This window comes from Pinus tabuliformis, chromosome X (genome assembly GCF_031772625.1).
Source record: "Pinus tabuliformis cultivar Carrire ecotype Pingquan chromosome X, CPIR1, whole genome shotgun sequence".
Taxonomy (NCBI): Eukaryota; Viridiplantae; Streptophyta; class Pinopsida; order Pinales; family Pinaceae; genus Pinus; species Pinus tabuliformis.
The window spans coordinates 250,213,194-250,230,738 of NC_142308.1; the positions used below are offsets into that span (position 1 = coordinate 250,213,194).

Here is a 17,545-nt window from a genome sequence, read left to right on the forward strand (position 1 = left end):
GGCTAATCCAGATCCCAATCCTCCCCTAGTAGTTGATAATCCCAACCTGATTTCAAGAAAATCCAAAAAAGAAGAAAGTTCAGCTAGTCACACACCTTTAGTTAAAGCTAATTCATGCCCTGATGAGTGGTTATTTTTAGAAGATCTTCCCTTTGATGAGTAATTTGGTCTTTCATTATTTAAAACAAAGTCTGAATGTGAAATATACGATAATGTTCTAGACCATGAAGTCCAACAGGCCAACAGATCCATTGATGAGTATATTCTGAAATCTCCACAATCATCCATTACTACTACTACCCCTGAGTTTTCTGAATAGATCTCCACTACTTTGAGTTCACCATTATTCCCTTCGACTTTAGTACCTCTTGAATCCCATTATGCACCACCATTTACACCTTCAATCCCTCACCAGCCTATCATTACTCATTCACCACCTACTAGTCCTGGTTCTTCATCCACTACTACATTAATCCAAATTATATCAACCCCACAACTTATCCCACCCCAACCAACAACAATGGAAAAAAGATATGCTCCTCTTGTTTTACCTGCCCAACTTTATGCTATGCCTGCAGATTATTAGAGTAAGATTCCCTTGTTTGATGATATTGGTCAGTACACTACCTAGCAACATGTAAACTTGATGTCTGAATTTTTGAACTACATGAATTAGATGAATCCGGTGTCCAAATGAGACTCTTTGCCTAATCTTTGACTGGTGATGTCAAGAAGTGGTTTAAAGCCTTCCCTGCCAATCACATAACAAACCTAGCTAACTTTCAAAGGTTGTTTATTGATAGGTGGTAAAAGAAAAAGAACTCTTTACAAATCCTTCCAGAATATGAAAATATTAAGAGAGGACCTAACGAAACTGTTCAATATTACTGCACTAGATTCAATAATATATATAATGCAATCCCAATTAACCTTAGACCCCCACCTGACTTAGCGTTAATAAAGTTCCCTGATGTTTTTGATACTGATATGTCATACCAGCATAGGGAAAGAAACCCCCCTACAATAGAAGTAATGCAAAGTGTAGCTATTAGTGTAGAAGCAAATTTGTTAGCTAAAAGGGCTAGAGTTAGAAATGAAATGAGAACTGCTAAGGAAGAAACTTCACCATCTGATCTTAAAATAGATTACTTGGCTAAAAACATGGAAAGACTAATGGAAAGAATAGGTAACATGGAAAGAAAACCCCAATGGGATAACCAACAAGCACCTCCAATTAGAAACCCAAATTTCAGAAATAACCAAAACATAGGGAAAAATGGACCAGATCAGAACATAAGGCCTCCTTTTCAAGAAAAGTATGTAGAAACATCCAATCCAGAAAATCCATAGCATGATACACAAATTAACCTTATGGGAGTAAATGATGAAGACACTGTTTTTCTAACCCAAGATGAGCAGGAACTATATATGCTACAGCAACTACAGGTACATTCTGGTGAATCATTTGATTATAAAAAAAGATATGACTCTGCTATTTTTGAAGTCCACAAGCAATATAATCTAAGAAGCAAAAGGAATATAGATGTCCCTGACCAGAATAAGAAAACAACACAAAATAAACTCAAAAGGGTAAAAGAAGCCCCTGTATTAAAGATCCTCCAAATTCTCCCTAGGTAGAACCCAAATCCTTCTGGCCCCACAAATGTAGATATAAACCCTGATCAACCTTTTGCTAATCAACCATCCACTTCAATTCCACTTGTAAATCCACATAAAGAGATCCCCAGTAAAGAAAAAGAAAACAATCCTACTAAAATACCTGCTGCTAAAACTCAAAACCTTCAATTAGAAAAAGCTTCTTTGCCTTTCAATTTGGGAGCAGAGATAGCAAAGCTGAAGATCCTAGTCCCTTTAACAGAACTAATCAAGAATAAACCTTACAAATCTCAGATAAATTAGACCTTAAACATTGCTGAAAATGAGGATTCAGTTAACTTGTTTGATGATAAACCAGAACTTATATTTGGTCCTGATGTTAATGGCAAACCATTAGAAGGAGGAGTTCCACCTTTTTATATAAGCCTTAGTATCCATGACAAGATTCTACACAATGACATGTTGGATTTTGGAGCCTCTCACAATTTAATGCCCAAATCAGTAATGGAAAAGATGAACCTAGACATTACAAGGCCTTACAAAGACTTATTCTCTTTTGCCTCTACTCAAGTAAAGTGTCTAGGATTAATCAAAGACCTATGTGTTACTTTAGTCTAATATCTTGCCAAAAGCATTCTTATGGACATTGTAGTTTCTGACATCCCACCGAAGTATGGCATGCTTTTATCTAGATCATGGGGAGCCAAACTTCAGGGATCTCTTCAACTTGATATGTCTTATGTAACAATATCTGTTTTTGGACAGCCTAAGAAACTATACCGAGAAACCTTAATGAAATATATGGTAAGTAGCCAGGATCGGCCTAAAAAATTTCCCATCTACTCCATACATTCAGATATTGGTTCCTTTATTTTGTATAATTTTGATCAAACTCAAGAAACACTTTTAGACAACACTGATACAAAACCAAAAGAAATTGCAGTTTCTACACTAGATGAGACTAATCAGACTATAGAGCTATTCAATGAACAAGAAGATCTAATTGCTCTGAATGATGAAGAGTTTGTTCCACCAGATAGTGAAAATTATGATCATGAGATATTATGGCATTTAGAGTTTGATGGATCATTAAATAGGTTAGGAGCAAGAGTAGGAGTGTGGATATATAACTTGGAGAACAATTATTTAGAAGGCCATGCATATAGATTAAATTTTAAATGTAAAAATAATATATCTGAATATAAAGCTTTAATTTTAGGTCTTAAGTTAGTTAGGAATCTAGGAGCTAAAAGAGTTTCTATTATGGGAGACTTTGAATTAATTGTAAAACAGATTGATGCTGTATATATGACTAAAGACCCTAGATTAAGTTTCTATAGAGATACTATTGTAGAAATACTTAATACTTTCTTAGAAACAAAGCTTGTAGTCATCCCTAGAAAACATAACATGCAAGCCCATAGTTTAGAAATGTTTTCCAGCACTTGTAAATTACCCTTCCAACCTAACTATGAGTACACTGCTGAGGTTAGGCACAGACCTGCAATTCCGGATAATTTGAAGAACTGGCAAATATTTACTAATGATAAATAGATTTTTACTTTCAGAAGAAGAGATTGTAAATAATAACATAGATACTGATACATCCATAGATCCTCACACTAAGGATAAAATAGAAATAAACAAGTTAGAAGATGATAAAATAGATAGACTTAACCCAACTAAATTTACCAAATGAGATGTAGATAACTTAGAGCTAATGGAAATTGATGAAATGATCAACGAAGAAATTGAAGTAATTAATCTTAAGGATAACTTCTTACCAAAGGGATTAACCCCTCTGGAAGACTTATTTGACCCAAATGATGTTCCTAGGAAACCTAAAATGGAACCATTAAGATTTGATATTGAGGAATGCAACATAGCTACTAATGAAAATCCTAAATTGATCAAACTTTCAAAATCATTACCTCCAACTGAAAAAGTAAAATACATTGAGTTGTTGAAAGAATTTAGGGATGTTTTTGCTTGGAGTTATGATGACCTCAAATCCTATGACACCAACATGATCTAGCACGCTATTCCTATAAAAGAAAATCAAAAGCCTTCCAAATAGAAACTAAGAAGGATCAATCCTGTCTTATTACCTGCCATAGAAAAAGAAATTCAAAGGATGTATGATGCTAAAATAATTGCACCAATCAGATTTTCTGATTGGGTATCAAACCTAGTGCCAACTAGAAAGAAAACTGATGAGATCAGACTCTGTGTGGATCTCAGAAACCTCAATAAAGTATCATTGAAAGACAATTACCCTCTCCCTAAGATGGATCACATTTTATAGAGAGTAGTTGGATCAACCAAAATCTCATTGTTGGATGGGTTTTTTGGTTATAATCAAATCTTAGTTCATCCTAATGACCAACCCAAAATTGCCTTTACTATTCCTTGGGGCACTTTTATGTATGTGAAAATGCCTTTTGGGCTAATGAATGCAGGAGCTACTTTCCAGAGGGCTTTGGATATAGCCTTTGCTAAAGAAATTCATGATTTCCTTTTGATATATCCAGATGACATTACTGTGTTCTCAAAGTCTGACAATCAACATTTGGATCATCTAAGGCAAGTCTTCATTAAATGTAGGAAGTTTGGAATCTCCTTGAACCCCAAAAAGTCCTTGTTTGGGTTAGAGGAAGGAAAGTTATTAGGTCATATAATCTTGAAGGATGGTATTAGAATAGATCTAGCAAGAATAGAAGCCATGTTACACATAAGACACCCCAGGAACATTAGAGAATTACAAGCTTTCTTAGGAAAAATAAATTTTGTTAGAAGATTTATATCTAACCTAGCATAATTAATTAGATCACTTAACAATATGTTGAAAAAAGACTCCATAATAAAATGGACTGTTGAAGCTAAGAAATCCTTTGAAGACATTAAGCTAGCCTTAACTAAGACACCTGTACTAATAAGTCCCAAGTTTGATAGAGATTTCATTTTATTTTCCTTTGCTTCAGAGCACACAATAGTTGTAATCCTTTTACAGAAAAATGACCAGGGCTATGAACAACCCATTGCTTTCTTTAGCAAAGCCCTGAGAGGTGCCCCCTTGAACTACAATATAATGGAAAAATAGGCCTTGGCTTTGGTCAATTCCATTAAAGATTTTAGGGTATACATCTTATATTGTCAAATAGTAGCCTACGTTCCTAATTCAGTAGTAAAAGACATCCTAACTGAGGATGGTCCTGATGGAAAGAGAGGAAAGTGGATTGCTACTACCTTAGAGTATGATATAGAAATTAAAACATCAAAGTTAATCAAGGGCCAAGGTTTAGCCAAGCTAATGGTTGATTCGAACTATCAGGCCTTGGATATTAACTTTATTGCAGCAATAGATAATGAATAGGAGATGGCGACTCCACTAATCAGCCAGGCCTTTCTTGAATCACCATGGTATGTTGATATTTGTTATGTTTTACTAAATTTATAAGCTCCTCTTGAATTATCTGGGACTAAAAGCAGGTTTTTAAAGATGAAATCCTTAAGGTTTTGTATATTAGACAATGTTTTGTGTGGTCGCGAAGTATGTGTGCGAGTAGAAAACAAACCTCTGTTTCATTAAAACTTCCACATTCTCCATGAGCGCATGGAAGTCATCTAAGTGCTCAGGCTGGGCCACTTCGCCTTCACCATCATACGTGATTTGTGACAAGTCATCCCAGAACTACCTCTTGACATGAAAGATATGTCTATTGGATAGACATATCATAGGGTGAACTATAACAAACTCCATGATAGATGTGCGAAGATTCAACACAGATTGTGAGGACTTAGCTTGTCATTTGGCCCTCCTTCTAGTGCCAAAATGTTGACAGTGTTGGACTCACCAACATTTAGGGGATCACCCTAGTATGAAGACCCAACTAGACCTCACATCGTTTGGTGTAGGAGCCCCATTCGGTACGATGGCCCGATTTCCATTATATTCAATATATGCCTTAGCTCTTGCTTGTCAACACGTGAGAGTGATCTGCTTTGTCTTTGAACAACGAGGTTCACGTGCTTGGTGAGTGCTAGTGTTACTTGTGTCAAGGTCCTTTCACCGTAGAGAGAGAGGGTGGAAGTGAGTCTCCAGTCGAAAGAGAAAAAGTCCCAACTCTGTTAGAGACACACAAAACAACAACACATGCACAACTTCCAGAGGAGCAGTCCACATGGATGCAACAGTCGCAACACACAAGAGAAGATAGCATGTACAACACCTAGTGGAGAAATCCGCGTGAGTGTGATGGTCCTTATAAGAAGTTTATGGAAAGGTTCCGTTTGAATGTCTAGTGAGGCAGCCCACATGGGCAGGACATCATTAACAACTTATGCAACAAATTTTCATAAACATATGTATTAGAACAACCGAAAGAGTTCAATTGTTTTAACATAGGTTAAAGCAACATGCATTACAAGTGTTCCAAGACTAGTCTTACAAACAATTACAATACATGTGTGAAAACATGTTGGCCAGTTCTCAGGCTTCTGAATTAAGTGAAAGTTCGAAGACACATCAGTACACCATACATCACTAACCTCATGAGAGGGGGGTTGGAGCCACTACTCGCTCCTCAAAGAAAATATTACAGATTCTCAAGGCTATGTGGGAGGAGCCAAGGTGAAAAATGTCTTTTGCATGTACAAATGAGGGGTATTTATAGCCAAGGGTAAAACTGGCCCTAGTGACTGTTTGACTTCCCTCATGATTGTTTGAATTTTATGACTTTTCAGATTACATCACTCTTAAGATTACATGTGGGTCCCTTGGACTTCCACGTTACATTACATTGATTTACAACAATATGGCCCAAAGTAGTGATGTGGCCGACATGACTCATGACACGACTTGACACAACAATGTTGGTATGTTCATGTTATTACTGGTGTTCGTGTTGAGCTGCAGTGTTGCTGAGTTATGGATGTCCTCTTGGTGTATCATAGATTCACCTCCACATGGCAAGGTGTGTAGAGTCTTCGATGGTATTGGTGTTCTCTTGATGTTGCATGTGCATGTCACTCCTTTGCTTGTGCTTTGAAATTCTTCACATGTTCATCCATTCACAATAAAATCTCCTCGCATGTTCATCCGTTCGTGAAAAAAATCTCACATGCATTGTCCGCTTGTGAAAAAATATCCTCGCATGCATCGTCTGTTCACGAAAAGATCTCCTTGCATGCATCATCTGTTTGTGAGAAAAACTCCTTGCATGCATCGTTTGTTCATCCATTTGCGAAAAAATCTCCTTGCATGCATCATCCGTTCATGAGAAAAAAACATTGCATGCATCGTTTGTTGATCCGTTCGTGAAAAAATCTCCTTGCATGTTATCTCCTTGTTCATCCTATCTGTCATCATGTCACATCTTATCCATGCTCCTGTACCTGCAATCACTCATGATGAGATGACATTAAATCCATAAACCTCCTAGCCTACCATGATGCATTGTCATTCACTTTCAGATGCAGGTGACCGAGAGAGAGGATAAGGCTATGAAATTGTGCAAGGTAGATTTCAAGCTAGGATGCGGGCTATGGGAACTGCTTGTGAAAATTGCGCAGAAGTCACTAAGAGACTGAGATAGATAATCTAGATCAAGAATGACTGTTTGCGGGATTTGGCTTGGCTAGTGGGAATATCTGCACAATTTTTTGGAGGAAGCAGTGCAAGCAGCAGAGGGGCTTGGTAGTGAAAACTGCACAATTCCTTCAGAGACCTGGCAGTGGGTTGTAGGAGGCTTGCTAGGAAAAAATGCACTTTTTTTAGGGGGTTGATAGAGGCCTATAGGAATGCTGCTGGTGAAAACTTTGCAATTTGGGAGGCTAGGCTGTTGGAAATTGTATCGCAATCTTTGAGCTGAGCAGGATGCTGGGTTGTTGGACATCCCATCACAATTTTTGAGTTGAGTGGCATGCTGGGCTGATGGACATCCCATTGCATTTTTTTAGTTGAGCGGGATGCTAACAGTTGAGTGACTTCTCATGAAAATTGCGTAGTTTTTTGGGTGAGAAACAAGCCGATTGTCTGGGTGAATGGCTGGAAAAATTGTGTAATTTTTTGAGGGAGAGAAGGACGGAGACAAGGTGTCTGTTCGACATGTCAGTGCAATTTCTTCAGTTAGCAGAGTGGGCAAGGTCTACAAATTTTGCTCAAATTTTTGGGGGAGTGAGTCCCGGGGTCACTGCCCGGTCAAACTCTCCAGTTGACCAGCTGGAGGGTTGCTTGATTCTATTGAGGGTAGCGTAGATTGAGATGGCTTGTTGAGAAAATTTTGCGCTGTTCTGGGTGATAATCGGTTCGATCGATTCCAGGATTGCGTAGTGCATTCTACCTGGGAGACATCCTCAAGACCTGTGCAATTTTGGGCAATAGTACATTTCATAGAGTGTTGACACTCCACAATGCATCTCAACGATAGTCTGACTGTTGGAGGGTGATCCTGTCATCAAAACTTCAACAAAATGACTCAGTGTGTGAGTGAGTGAACTTGTGCATACGTGATCTTGCGAACACACTCTCAACATGACTCGACGACAAGATGCCTTAAACCATCAAGACAACATATACTTTGGGTGACTGATCGATGGTGTGAGCGACACGCACGATGCTTGTGATAGATTATTGAACGACCATGATGACGCTTGGGCAACAACGCATACAACTTCGTGTGTGTATGCGATGGATGTTTACATAGTAAATACAACTTGTACACATAAAGTGGGACCTTGTGCATGACCAAAACATGGCTGCAAGCTTGACATTGTGACCAACATGCAAAAGGATGTCCGTTGAACGGTCAAGCGAGGAGGATGCAAAGACTCAACATGAGCTCACGGGGAGAACCCAAGTGCTTGCAAACAGCAAGTAAACACCTAAGGGAGGCTCTGAAATTGGATGTAGGCCAAATTTTTTGAGGGTATTGTAGCTGCTACAACGGCTGGTTGGTCGGTTGCTTGGGTGGACTTGGGAGGAAGGGGTCTTACAGATAGTTATCAAAGCATGGTTGTGCTCTCCTTGGGTGAAATTGTTGGTCATACATGCATGTTAGTTGCATGTGTGTCTCTTACACTTACACTCCATGTGTTGGTTGCATTGCATCATGTTGATCTTAATTGTAATAAGGTTGTCATGAATAACTTCATGTGATTTTGTGGGATGCATCGTCAGAAGTATATGACTGGTTAAATGATTATATGTTGCTTGACTACATCCTTGTATATCAGGTGCATTCTTGAATGTTTTGATTACATGTATTAGTCTTGTAGGTTGGTTATAAGAATTGATCGCTTATGCTCAACTACATGTGTTCATACATATGTGTAGTTGATTAGGAATTTCTTATGCAAGTTGATTGTTGCATGTGGAAATGTGTACAATGGAGTAATGGTTGTTTTCATGCATTAGTTCATAGAATGCATTGTTGATATGGCCTTTCATTAATGACTGGACCCTAGCTAGAATGATGTTTATGCGTTGATACACTTATTCGATATATGTCTATATGTTGTTAAGTTCATGTTATACATGTATCATGCTAATTTGATGATCTTGTAGACAAGGTATCCTTCCCAAATTATGCTAATGTACATTGGTTTATTGTGATTTTGTTTAGCTAACATAGTATGCATTGCAGGAAAGAGATCATATGGTTAGCAAGGTGGTAGAATACATAGAATCTCCCTATGGATTAGATGGGCAGCGTGATGTGGCGCACTCTTCTGACTTGGTAGACACATTGAGAATCTTGAAGAAAGAAATAAGGAGTTTCAAATAAGACAATGACAAAACCATGCAGGCACAAGAGAAGCAAGTAGAGGTGAATGCGATACTACTTCAGAGCTTGCCAAATTTGCAGCGGAAGGGACCACTTCAGATCAGCCATGGACATGAGAAAAGAACTAATGAGGCATATAGCAGTAGGCATCCTAGTAGACATAGGTCGGATAGATCTGACATGGTCAGATATGGAAATATGTTGGACACTCCTGATAGGAGAGGTGATAGACACAGGTACTATTCTAGTTCTGGCTCTGATAGGCATCATGATCGTCATCGTTATCATCCTTACAGGAGGAGTGATAGGGGATACTTTCTGGATGAGTTTAAGAAGGTAAATCCACCTACCTTTGATGTAGAAATAAAGAAATTGTAGGATGTAGAGGCATGCTTTCTTGTTATGAAGCAATTATTCCAATTGCATGATTATTCAGAAAACATGAAAGCAAAGGTAACCACTTTCAGTCTCAAGGGTAAAGAGGATATTTGGTGGGAAGACGTGAAGAATGTCAAAGGTATACACGAGGAGGCTTTGAATTGGCATGTGTTTGAGAGGCTCTTCAAGAAGAATTACTTGTCGGAGAGGTACAATGATGACGGGGATAAGGAGTTTTATGATTGGCGGATGGGTTCCATGATAGATAATTAATATATTAGCATGTTTTTGGAGTTGTTGAGATATGTTCCTTACCTCAAGGAGGAGAAGGCCAAGGTTCAAAGATTCATCAGTGGATTTCCAGTAGCATAAAAAGACAAGATTGAGTTTGATTAGCTTAGGTCGTCGGAGGAGGTCATCCGAAAGTTGAAACATTTTTATGAGCAGTCAAAGCGCAAAGTCGAGCCTAAGCATGACTCGAAAAGAAATGAGAAAGCTAAAGGAAAATGGTCACCAAAGAGAAGAAGACATCAATATGCAAGTGAGAAAGAAAATGTAGTTCCTTACAAGAGTTTCAATAAAGATGAGAAGGGACGTGGAGAGTAGGAAGCTACAGGCGGTGGTAGGGTACCATCGCAGTATTGGATATGTGGTAAGGATCATCATAAGAGGGATTGTATGTAGTATCAGAGTGGTGGTAAACCCCAGATCTATAGTTCTCAAGATGTGCATACAGTTGGTGATCTCAGTCATAACATTCCTCGGACCTATGCAGCTATGGATAACAGGTAGGTGGATCAGCAGACATCAATCATTGAGATGGACGATAAGCTTTGTGATCAAGTTATTTCTATTTTGATTGATCCTGGATCTAACTATAGTTATATTAATCCTAACCTAGTGGATAAGTGTGGTTTGAGAAAAGAAGTTCATGCATAATCTTGGTTGGTATAGTTGGGTATAGGTACAAAGAAGTGAGTTCACCATTGGATGAGAGCTTGCGGGTTTGAGTTAAATGGTATGCCTACAACAACACATTTGAATGTACTTCCATTGGGATTGTATAATATGATTTTAGCTATGAATTGGCTATACCTTCATGGAACTGATGTGGATTTCTTCGACAAGGCCATTGAGTGTGTGGATGATTGTGGGGAAAAAATGGATTTTTAGGGAAAGAAGAAGCCTACATCAATGAGGATGGTTACCACTATGCAGGCTAAGTGTAGTTGCACAAAAGGTTGTGTGATATTTGCAGTACACATTTCTAGTGACAAGGATAAGGAGGTTGAGGATTCCGATGTGTTAAGCAGGTACCCAATTTTGCAGCAGTTTTAAGATGCATTTCCTGAGAACATTACAATGTTGCCACCTCAAAGGGACGTAGACTTTTCTCTTGAGTTGGTGTTAGGGGAAGCTCTAGCATCAAAAGCACTTACAATATGAGCACACCTAGGTTGGTTGAGTTAAAGCTATAGCTGAATGAAATGTTGGACAAGGGGTACATTAGGCCGAGTCTATCACCTTTGGGTGCACCGGTGTTGTCAGTAAAGAAGAAAGATGGTACTCTTAGATTTTGCATCGACTATAGGCATATGAATAAAGTAAAAATCAAGAACATGTACCCATTTCTAAGGATTGATGATTTGTTTGATTAGTTGAAGGGAGCAACAATGTTCTCTAAGATCGACTTAAGATCAGGATACCATATGGAATGCATCAAGGAAGAGGATATCTTCAAGACTGCGTTCAGGACCAGGTATGGGAATTATGAGTTTGTTGTAGTTCCATTTAGTTTGACTAATGCGCCAACTACATTTATGTGTTTGATGAATATTGTGTTGCATCCTTATCTAGACAAGTTTGTTATTGAGTACATTGATGACATATTGGTATATTCTAAAAATGAGGAAGAGCATACCGAGCATTTAGCAACAATATTGAGATTGCTAAGAGAGCATCAGTTTTATGCTAAACTTCGAAAGTCAAACTTCTTTAAGTCTAAGGTACATTATCTGGGGCATGTTGTCTCTAAGGATGGCATAGCAGTGGATCCAGAAAAGATAAGGCCCAAGGGCCATCATGAAGTGGGAAACTCCTAAGAATGTGGATGAGCTAAGATCATTTATGGGATTGGAAGGTTACTACAAGAGGTTCATCAGGAACTTCTCACGCATTGCATATCCTATCACATCATTGCAACGTAAATGTAAGAAGATTGAATGGAAAGAGGAATGTGATGCTAGTTTTGAGCATCTTAAGCAATTATTAACACACACACCAGTGCTAAAGATTGCGGATCCGTACAAGGAGTTTGTAGTATGTATATATGTTTGCAAGAGAGGAGTTGGTGGAGTTCTAATGCAAGAAGGAAAGGTAATGTGATATGAATTGTGGAAATTGAATAAGCACGAGTATAACTATCCAACGCATGATCTTGATCTAGAAATGATTATACATGCATTGAAGATGTGGAGACACTATCTTCTGTGCGGGATGTTTACATTGATGAGCGATCATAGTGGGTTGAGGTATTTGTTTGATCAACCAAATCTAAATTTCAGGCAAGCTAGATGGTTGGTTACCCTTAGTGAGTACGACTTCGAGATTAGATACATCAAAGGGAAGGAGAATTGGGTTGCAGATGTTCTTAGAAGGAAGGTATAGGTAAATCATATAACAACTATGTGCTCTTATGGGACAGAGTTACAGGATAATATCGTGCAGGGAGGACAACAGGATGACAAATACATGGAGATTATGCACATGTTACATCGGAGCACAGGTACAAGTATAGGTACAGGTGCAGGTGTAGTTATAGGTATAGGTACAAGTGCATGTGAAGGTGTAGGTGTAGGTACAGGTGATCAGGATACAGACTATCATCTCACGACATATGGTTTGGTGAGATTTAGAGACATGATCTACGTACCAAATTGTAGTGAGTTCAAGAAGCTTATCTTGAGGGAGTTTCATGCCAAGCCATACTGGGGTCATCCAGGATATTAGAAGACATTGACGACGGTGAAAAAGTTCTAATATTGGCTAAATCAGAAGAAGGAAGTGGCAGAGTTCATGGCTAGATGTTTAGATTTTCAATAGGTAAAGGCATAATGTAAGAATCTAGGTGGTTTACTACAACCTATAGCATTTCTGGAATGGAAATGGGAGGTCATTTCCATGGATTTCATTACAGGTCTTCCAAGGAAAATGAGGCAGCATGATTCTATTATGGTCGTGGTTGATAGGTTGAGCAAAGTACCTCATTTCATCCTAGTGAAAGTCCAACAATTTTCCATATTTAAGTGAAATTGCATGATGTTTTCCATATTTCATTTCTTAATATGTATATAAAGGATGTTGATCATGTTATTGATTGGTTTGTATTGCAGGTGGAGCAAGAAGGAGAGTTCCAACCGAAGCCTCAGTGCATATTGCAGCATAAACAGCTCATGCTCAGAAATAAATATATAGAGCAAGTTGAAGTGCACTGGAAGCACTTTGTGTGGTGTAGGAAGATTCTCTTTGCGGACAAAGACAATCCTTCTAGCCCAGGGTAGAGGTTATAGCCACAAACAAGACAATATGACGTAAGTTCCCTTAGATTGAGAATGGATAAGATCCCACCTCTTGTATCACTTCTCCTTGTTTGATGAAGTCCTTGTGTCTTTGCTCCAACGATAAGTTCCTTAATGTCAATCAAGCACCTGAAACAAATAGACAAGAAACCAAAGCACACATGGTAGAATACAATAGATTTCAATCTACTTAAGAGGCTAAGGAGTCTTAAGCTACCAAATACAATATTTCAATTGATATAGGACACAAAATATCAATTGTATTAATATGACAAAAAGGAAAGTACAACCTTCGCCTTAGCGTTGTAGGTTTCCTTTGATGGGTTCAGATCCCAAGCATCACTCTAAAATCTCCTCAAATACCTCAATCATGGGAGTTTAAAGTCTCTTTCTCCTTGTTCACACCAAAACATCCTACAAGTTATTCTCCCTTTAACAAGCTCTTAATAAGCATAAACTAAGAGCTAAAATCAAACTAAACCCAAGCTGCATCCAAAGCTAGCAAAGGTTGGAATGGTAGGGGATTATATACGTATGAGAGATGGGATATGGTTCCTCTTATGATGGGAAGAATCCTTATCTCTTGGGTTAGTTCCTTTTTAATAGGGGAAAGGAGCCTAAAGAGTCTCTCTCGACTCTATCTCAACTAACCATTTACCCAACCTTCGCCCATGAAGCTTCTAGATCTGGAAGCTTCGATTTCATTTTTAAAAACTTTCCAGAAGAGGATCGGTGTGGGTAATCAAGGGATAATAGCACTTATCAACATGAGGCTCAGTGTTTTTCTCAACAATTTGGCACGGGGAAGAAACTGAGGGATAGTGCTGACCTTTAAAACTGGGTTTAAAGGAAGTATCTCTGGAAATGATATAAAGGGAAAATGCTTTGCAGATGGAAAGTGACGTAGAGAGATGCTCTTTATGATAGGGAAGTACATAGGGTTTACTATAAAGGTCCTCCAAGATCAAGGAACAGGGAGTACAAGGACAATGAAAAAATGATGTGTAACATATTCCCCTTAAAGCATGAAGGCCGAACAAGAGTGAGGGGTGAAATGCTTTATGAGTAGATGCAAAGAATTAGATACCGTCGTCAGAAATCCTGCAAGTAAAACAACATATACATATATGAGCTCATAGTCATGCCTGATAAGTTAGAGAGGCATATAAAAATACATGAATCCATGGTATAGGCACAACTATCCATCAAGAAAAGGATCATGTGCATGAATTCTCGGCATGGACGCAACCATCCGTCTAAAGAATCATGTATACAATCATGAATTCATCACTCCTCACAACTTGGACTTTTGTAATCTGAGCCCAGGGTCTTGCGCTCCAACACGACTTGATCAAAGTACAAATTATAACATGTGAATAGATGTGCTGAAGTCGAACATGCTAGAAAGTCACTTGATTACCGATTAATGATGTGAATCATTAACAAGTTTGAGAGAAACCACCAATAACGACAATGGCTCTCAAGGTACTAACAACACAATTCACAGAGTGTGAATAAGGAATTGAAGTCGAACACTCATGAAATCATTTGATCGAAGGCCAATGATGAGAACCTATCATCGAGTGCAAAGAACTTGCCATTGAGGCATGCAAGATCTAAGGTACTGGAAGGGAGTTTCTAGATCAACTTCCTGGATAATGAGCTGAAGTCAACAAGAAGTGATCTATCAAAGGAAGGTCATAACGAATGATTCATCATAGACATGAAATAGGGAACACAACGAATGAGAGTAATTTAATATGGTGACATATGATCAGACAATGTACAGGTAGAAGACTTCTCTTGAACACGTGGATGACACGACTTTGATTTTGGTAGCATTTGACATCATAGGATCACAGGTCATGGTGACATGACAGATATCATATGAGAGGTTTAAAATGGATAACCCAAAACCAAGGGAGGCAAGTGATAGAGTGAGGATGTCCCAAAACCTGACACGAACAATAGATGAGTGTCAATGTTCAATAATGACATGCTGCCTCAAGTGAAAAATACAACTGATGAAATATTTCCAATTTTTCCCCACCATTTCTGGTGAGTACCCCAGTTACTTTTACACAAGATTGACAGGGATAGCATATGCTTGTAATATAAGTCCATCCTTCAGATGGATCCATGCTATTAATTTTTACAAACCCTAGGAAGAAGTAGCTTGGTATTGTCATAATGAGAAGTCCTATGTTGTTTAATCGTTTAACGAGTTCGACAAAGGTGAAACTAGGAATTGTTTTCATGTTTAGAGAGTTTGAAAAAGATACGGAAAAGAAAAATCCAAGGGTCCCTTTACATAAAGTTGTCTCTCGAACCTGAAAAGGTAGAAAAGAATATTCAAGAGAACCTCCTAGTCATGTTTGAATAAGGTATACCTTTTTCGTAAATAGTTTTATCCCAACCCGAAAAAGGGGTAATTGTATATTGGGTAAATGACGTTTCTTAGCCTTTAATGAATTCAAAATGACAAGAGATCGACAATATTTTCATATTTTGAGAGTCAGAAAAGAGCTCAAAGATTAATCCCTACTTTTATTTTCTTTAACGAGTCTAAAAGGGAAAAATACTCGACAATCTTTTCATTTTTTGCGAGTCAGAAAAGAGCTTAAGGGTGACTCGTCCTGGAGGAATGAGTGGTTAAAGGGTAGCAGCTGGTTCCAGTTATGATAGAACTTCTCAAAACATGTAATGTTCAAGAGGCTAGCTAAAAAAATCACTCATTGCTGTGGTTCCTCAGGAAAGGAAAAAACAACCAAGTGAAAGCATACCATTGGCCAAAGAGATGGCAACAATGGAATGAAACAATAACCAAGGCTCATCTAGCATAAATTAGATGATAAAAATAGAAATCACTAGATGTAAATTGGAAATGGGTTCATTTTTACACAAGCTTGAACCATGGGGAACTTTGCTTGAATTTGGTTTCATGTTTACACAAGCTTGAAATGAAAAACTATGCTTGAGTTGGGTTTCATTTTTAGACAAGCTTGAAACAAAGACAAACTATGCTTGAATTAAGTTTGCATGCCCCCAACATAATGACTCAATTCAAGGTACATGCCCCCCAAGCTTGATTTCGTTCAGCTAGGTGGATGGAATGAAGGTTCACTTTCGAGATCCAGGAAAGACTCGACTGGGATTTTACAAGATCTTAATCAGAAACTCGATTTGGAAAAGGGAGTTGTTTCATTTTTTAATGATTTTGACACAATAAAATAACTATCCTCAGACATCTATTTCATTTTTTAACGAGGTTGATACAGGAAGAAAATGTCCTCGGACACCTTGATTCATTTTTTAACGAGCTTGACACAAGACAAGGAACTATGCTCACATCCCCTATTTCATTTTTTTAACGAGCTTGACACAAGACAAGGAACTATGCTCCGACCCCTTGTTTCATTTTTTAATGAGCTTGACACAAGATAAGGAACTATACTCCGACCCCTTGTTTCATTTTTTGATGAGCTTGACACAAAACAACGAACTATGCTCTGATTCCTATTCATGGACCATACGAGAAGATAGCTCCCAAGAGGTCCTCATTAAATGGGAGAACCACAGTTTGGGAGGAATACATATCAACCAGTACTAATGACAGATCGAGTTCCAATGCCCCCAATACATAATGTACTACACCATTTGTGATCATTAGCAGATGTGGAGACAGAAATGATAGCCACATAATTGACCTCTGGTGGGTAGGGTACTACTTGCAAACGAGAACCAATAGGGGGTGATGGTTTCTTAGGAGGAACCTGATGACCAATGAATGACAATTGAACAATGGCCATTATTATCCCTTCGTGTGGAAAAAAAATCACACGGAAACGTGAAGAAACAAGAGCTCCCATGACATAAACATAGTCACGTCCAAGGAGAAGATTGAAATATAAGGGACCTTGGACTACCATCACGTCTATATAGACAGTATTTCCTCCCAAAGTAATAGGGAACTTCGGAAGGATCCCTCAGGGCTGACTAGTTCCTCAATTGAAAGCCAACAAATTCTGGGTGATAGGCACAAGTTGTGGGGAACCCAAAGCTTTCCAAATATTAGAAGACATGATGCTAACAGACACGCCTTCATCTAATATAGTGCCATGTAATACCATATTATAGGCTTGTACTGTGATCTGAAAAGGCACAAAAGATGGAAAGGGGAAAGAAGTC

The 17,545-nt window shown here is 38.4% G+C and overlaps 1 pseudogene; it reads left to right on the forward strand.

Annotated features, from left to right (window-relative positions):
* LOC149139315 (BTB/POZ domain-containing protein At5g48800-like) overlaps nucleotides 1–17,545 on the forward strand; it is a 212,551-nt pseudogene that overhangs the window by 144,020 nt on the left and 50,986 nt on the right.